At 41.3% G+C, this 6,403-nt stretch overlaps 1 long non-coding RNA gene across 1 annotated transcript; it reads left to right on the forward strand.

Moving 5' to 3' along the window:
- The first annotated feature begins 778 nt into the window (after positions 1-778).
- Positions 779-1,357, forward strand: LOC122131218. The gene is made up of 2 exons (XR_006152046.1): positions 779-1,134; positions 1,326-1,357. It is a non-coding gene; the product is annotated as an uncharacterized LOC122131218 (long non-coding RNA).
- The last annotated feature ends 5,046 nt before the right edge of the window (positions 1,358-6,403 follow it).

A 6,403-nucleotide genomic window follows, 5' to 3' on the forward strand; every position in this document is an offset into this window, starting at 1 on the left:
ATATATATTTCATAAGTTGAATTTGAATGTCACTTGCAGCCCAGTTATTCTTGTGTTATTTTGCACTTGCAGAGGCTTGATTGCTAATTTGAGTTACTTTTAAAACTTTATTTGCACTTTCTCTTTACCTTTTAAAAGCATATTTGCACTTTAATTTGTATTACTATTTAATTTATGTATTATGATTACATTTGTTACTCAAATACATTTGAAATTCAAATTCCAACATTTTGAGTCGTTATTTTAATTTGCTATGGGAAATAATCATTAGATTAGTCGATTAATCGAAAAATTAGTCGATAGATTAATCGATTACCAAAATAATCGTTAGTTGCAGCCCTGGGACGAGTGCATTATATATCTATAGGAGACTACTGAACCATGTTCTGGCAAAACCAATGCATTGATTTTTATTTAACCAGAACCAGGCAGATCAGCCAAGCGTCTGCATTACCAGATGCAGGCTGATGCATATTTGACATTGATCTGCTGCAACTGGAAATGCAAAATTAACCAGATCTGAGAATGCGTTATGGTTGAGACAGAACACTGGTCTGAATGTTAGTACCTGGGTGTCATCAGTGCAGATTCTATCCTAGGTCTCATGGCATGATCAACCTAATTCAACCATAACAAGAAAGACAAACAAACAAACAAAAAAAAAACCTGAGCTTGAGTCTCATCAGCATTTGCTGAAAACATTAACTAAACTGACTTCATCAGTGCCTGGGCAAACAGAACCCCCCCCCCCCCCCCCCCCCTCCCCTATTCTGGCAGCAGCTGATCAAACAGCAGTGATGGATCTCTGCTAGAATCTTGTTCAGTAGCCACTGCCTCATTAAGGTGACGGTCATGGTGGGCTTTGTGTGTAGAGGAGAAAACTGGCTTGCAGAAGTTCATGATCTGTGTGAAAAAAAGTGTACAAATGGTTGACGTGTGGGTGTGTAAGTATTAGGAAGCTGATGGTTTGTGTGTGTGTTTGTGTTAGGAGACTATTACGAATACGAACAGGACGACCGTACAGATGATGATGATGGAGAAGAGCCTATATTCTCAGAGGACGAGGCAGTGACTCAACGTGGCGTACGCCGTTCCCAAAGCGTCAAGATCACACGCTCCAAATTACGCAAGGACGTAAGTTAAAACACACACACACACACACACACACACACACACACACACACACACACACACACACACACACACACACTCTCACACTCAGAATACAGTGTGAGGCAATATTAGGGCCTTGTGTTTAATGTTCCTTATAAATTCATAAGCATTTTCATGAATGACCAATCACATCTGTGTGTGTGTGTGTGTAGGCTCGTTATGGCTCCCTGCGAATCAAAACCAAGAAAAGACCTGCACTGAACACCATCAACTATGCAACATAGAAGCAGCCCAGAGCAAGACTACTGATCTGAAGAGGCATTGGTGTTCTGGGATTGTGTGTGTGCGTGTATGCGTACATAAACAGCGTGTTTGTAAGTGTGTGTTTATTTGCACCGTACATTAGTATGTGCGTATGAGAGAGAGAGAGAGAGTGTGTGTGTGTGTGTGTGTGTGTGTGTGTGTGTGTGTGTGTGTGTGTGTGTGTGTGTGTGTGTGTGTGGTACATGTGTGTGTGTGTGTGTACATGCATGTGTGTGTACATGCATCTATGCATACATATGTATGTTTGTGTGTGTGTGTGTGTGTGTGTGTGTGTCCTAATAGAAACCCATGTCAGTGTTGGAGTGTAATCCAGTGCTTTGCATCTAGAACTTCTTTACTGGGTGGCGGGTTCCTCTGTCTCTCTCCTTTCTTCTCCACACTGAAAGACACCCTCACCCTGCCCCAAAAGTCGTTGCAATACTAAGTGTGGCTATTTATTACTATTATTTTTATCATCGAAGAAACATGTATCATATGTTCAGACAGAGGATATCACGGGGAGAGATTTGTATGTAGTTATTTTCATTTTTATTAGACTTTTTAAGTGTGTTTGCTTTCAGAGTAGATTTTTAATGTATCATGCTTCATGTCCATTTCCTGAATTGGAAGGATTCAAGGTACTATTTTCTTTTTCTCAGTAGTGCATTTTGTTTTTTGATGCATTCTTTCTCATTCTACTGGATGTGGGTCAGTTTTATATGTCTAGTATCTGTAAGCTGTCTATGTTACATGCTGCCTTGCAGGCTATATATTTGGAAGTAGCTTTTTTTGAGGAAATGTTTCAAGGACAATCTTAAATGAGTTAATTTATTCTTGCCGACACACTTGAAAGAGAACCTTCTACCAGCTGACCAAAAGTGTCCCTTAACTGCTCCCTTACGTGAGCTGAAATACCAAAACGAGTCAAAAAAAAGGGAATGGGTTTTTATTTTTTTTTAAATGTGTAAGTACGTGTTTGTATGAATGCATCTGAAAAGAGCCTGGCTAGTCCAGAACCCGCAGATGCAGTTTTGCTGAAAAAAAATTGTTGCAAGAAGAAGAAAACTCTTTTGCACATCAAGAGGTCCTGGTTCCTTCCCCTTCATCTCATTGAGGCTTGTTGTGATTGTCCTTAGGAGACTTGGAGAAGATGGCTCTCTCTCTCTCTCTCTCTCTCTCTCTCTCTCTCTCTCTCGCTCTCTCTCTCTCTCTCTCTCTCTCTTGCTCTCTGCACCAAAGTCGCTCTCTTGCTCGATCACACGCTCTCTTTCTCTCTTTTTTTTATTTTTTATCAGGTGTTCAGGCACTGACCGGTGTGGGACACTTGTGATTGGGTGATATATTTTGCTTTCTTTGTACAGGAATTGCACTAGTGTGATTTTTGAATAAAGTTTGAGAGAAATATTAATCCTTTGTCTAATCTTTCCCCAGCCACACTGTAGTTATACTGATGGTGATACGTGACTTAAGCGGTTATTTAGTCTTGCATCTTCAAGTCTGGTTGCCAGAGTCGAGTGTTCAGAGACCGTAATCCCCTCTGTAGCACGTTGCTTTCGAGAGGGGCATCTCTTCTAGCCCTTCAACTAATGAACCCCAGACCATGAGTACTGTGTTTAGAGGTGCGGGGGTCCTCTGTCACACCGGGTCGCTCTACATGTAAACCAGTGAGCCCTGTTAAAGAAGAACTCGGTTTCTGTCCTCCCAGTACATGCATCTTGTGTATTGTACCTCTGCCCCCACCCCACCACACACACACACACACACACGCACTACCACCACACACACACACACGCACTACCACCACACACACACACACACACGCACTACCACCACACACACACACACACACACACACGCACTACCACCACTCTCACACACACACACACTACCACCACTCACACACTCTCTCACACATACACACACTACCACCACTCACACACACACACACACTCTGAAATGAAGCATTTGGGTCTTCTGCCTTGGTCCTATACTCTCCTGGAAAGCAGCAGGAAGTTGTCTCCCTGCCTGGAAAGCATATCCATCCGTCATTTTTCTTTGTTTCCCTGTGAGGCATCTGAAACACCTCTGCACCTGGATGGATGTAGCCTGTCCCCGTCATAAATAGGCCTTTTCCCTAGAACCGTTCAAAGCTGCCGGTTCCGTACTTGTAGGAACGAGGCTATAAATCATAACTAGATTCCTCCTGTCCTTCGGTAGGTTATACCAACCGTCCTGCTTCAACACAGCCATCCCATCACACACAAACACTGACACACACACCCACACACACTGACTGAAAGGACTGCTTGAGAGCTGGTACTAGATCCTTTGTGAATCTGTGAAAAGCTTTTTGCCAAGTGCAATGCGGGTGTCAGGTTGAATTTGACACAGAAGGGTAACGTTTCCAGATGACTGAAGGGTGCTCAATCAGTTTGACTGAAGTCTTCGACATGTGTTTAAAAATGGCCTTGGCTAAAGTTGGGATAGCCTCCAAGAAAATGAAACAAGGTCACTAGAACATTTGGGCTTCCTTTTTACCCCATCCTATCAGTTACACTGATGTAAAAGCTTGTGCCCCAAAATATCATTTATTTTCCGGAAGAGTGACCAAATTATGGAAATTCAGATGAGACAACCGTGGTAGGGTAATTTTTAGATTGAGGGTTTGTTGATCCAAAACAGCTCAGAGCTAAACTGAATCATTAGTATTGGAGTCTATTTAGGAAAGCAATTATTTAACTTTACATCACTGGAACTTCTGACATTCTGACTTGCAACCTGCCCCAACCTCAAAATGAAAATAATATAGTTTTTCAGTAATTTCTACAAAACTTTGTAAATTTTCTCTTAAGGTTTTTGGCAAGTAGCTGCTGCACTTCCATTACTTATACTGACCATCAACATCCCTGAAATTGAAGGCTTGAACGATCATAATGTCTTAACCTTGTGTAAGAAGCCCTGTCAAGTTTCAGGTAAACCCAGAGACAACACGGAATGGAGACAGACAGCACATCAACACGCCTGTAGATCTGCGTTCCAGAGCAAGCCGAGTAGCTTGAGTCACAGCGCCCTCTTCAGGTCTTAAAACATACATACACGTAGGGGTCTTTTTTTCAAACAAACATATAGGCCTGTCATATAAAATATAGTGGATATTTAAAAGACACAGGGGTATGTTTTGAATATGCATGTGAGAGAATTTGTGTAATGTAGAAGAATTTAATATGTAACATATAGGCATAATTAGAGTAAACTGTATGTTATCAACAGCATACTAGTCATGACGTAGGTTCAGTTAGTCAGGTATTGAGGAGGAGGAAGAGGTGAGGAAGGTTTTAAGTATGGACAACACGGGAAAACGCTGTTATTGAAATGTCTGAGGCAATGGCCTTATCTTCTGGCAGTCATTCGGAAAGACAAAAACATAGTTAATAATAATTACGAATTAGCCGAAGTTTGCGTAGCAACCAATAACTTGCTAACTTCAAGTTAATAATAACACTGTTTACTCATCGTCAATTCATATATAATCATAGATAAAAAACACTTTTTTTTTTGATAACGGCATAAAGAGTTGCGAGAACGAACCGGCTACAATTACGATGCATTCGTGTAACAACCACCCGAGTAATGTCCGCACATCTTATCATAAGCGAAGCTCATCCATGTAGTATACTGTTCTGGCCACTTGAGGGCAGACTTTGGTTATATACATGGGGAAACTTACTAGGTACCTGTTGAGAAATCAACAAGTAAATCCATAAAGTCTACAATACATGTATGTTTTCTTGGACTTTTTACATTTTCCTCTTTAGTTTAGTCTTAACACTTAAGCTTTGGTTGAAAGGTCCAACGAACCATCTTGTTCAGTTTTACTTTCTGTGTGTGCACCTACTGGAGGCAAGGCCATAAGGTGAGTACTCCTGACAGGTTAGTTACCATTAGGTGGCGCTATAATAAAGGTAATTACTCCTTCAGTCCCCGCTACCTTCCACCATTGTGTTGGCTGTGGTCTCGCATGGTCTCATATGAGAGTTTTATCCCAGCCTTTCTGAAAACATGCACAATATTGCTAAATCCCATGTTATGAGGGGGAAAGCAATGATGTTTTTAGAACATTGGGATGATATTTGGGCTGCTCTAGAAATCCCTACAATAGGTGTCTATAATGCAACTCTCTGGTCACGACCAGATCAAACTTGAAGAGATGACCAATCGACCCCAACCATGTTTTCCCGAGTCCCTGAATGAATTCACATGCTGGTGTCAGAGGGGCAATGAAAGAGGCACATGACCATGCAGTAATCTCAGTCAGAGCTGTTTTCCTGTGACACACACACACACACACACACACACACACACAGACACACAGACACACACACAGAGAACAGCAGCAGAACGTTTTTATATCACTCATCCTGTTTGTGGGTGTTAGAATGTGACTGTCACAACGTCTTGCTAAGCCAGCCCACAATTACTAATGTGCATGGATTTTATTAAAGCGGGAATTACTGCAGTAAAAGTGTGTGTGAGTGTGATGTGTGTGTGAGTGTGGTGTGTGTTTGTGTGCATGTGAGTGTGGTGTGTGTATGTGTGCATGTGTGTGTATGAGTGTGGTGTGTGTATGTTTGAGTGTAGTGTGCGTGTGTGTGTGTGTGTAGGTAATGTGAGTCTGCACCAGTGGCTTTTTATGGAGTATAACACCAAAAGAGTGTGTTGGTGTTACTTATGGTGTTTATTTATATTCTATCTATAACTGTGATTGTGTGTGCTAACCTGTGCTTATTTATAGTATATCTGTAACTGTGATTGCGTGAGCTAACCTGTGCTTATTTATAGTATATCTGTAACTGTGATTGCGTGAGCTAACCTGTGCTTATTTATAGTATATCTGTAACTGTGATTGCGTGAGCTAACCTGTGCTTATTTATAGTATATCTGTAACTGTGATTGCGTGAGCTAACCTGTGCTTATTTATATTATATCT

Source organism: Clupea harengus, unplaced genomic scaffold (assembly GCF_900700415.2).
Source record: "Clupea harengus unplaced genomic scaffold, Ch_v2.0.2, whole genome shotgun sequence".
NCBI lineage: Eukaryota > Metazoa > Chordata > Actinopteri > Clupeiformes > Clupeidae > Clupea > Clupea harengus.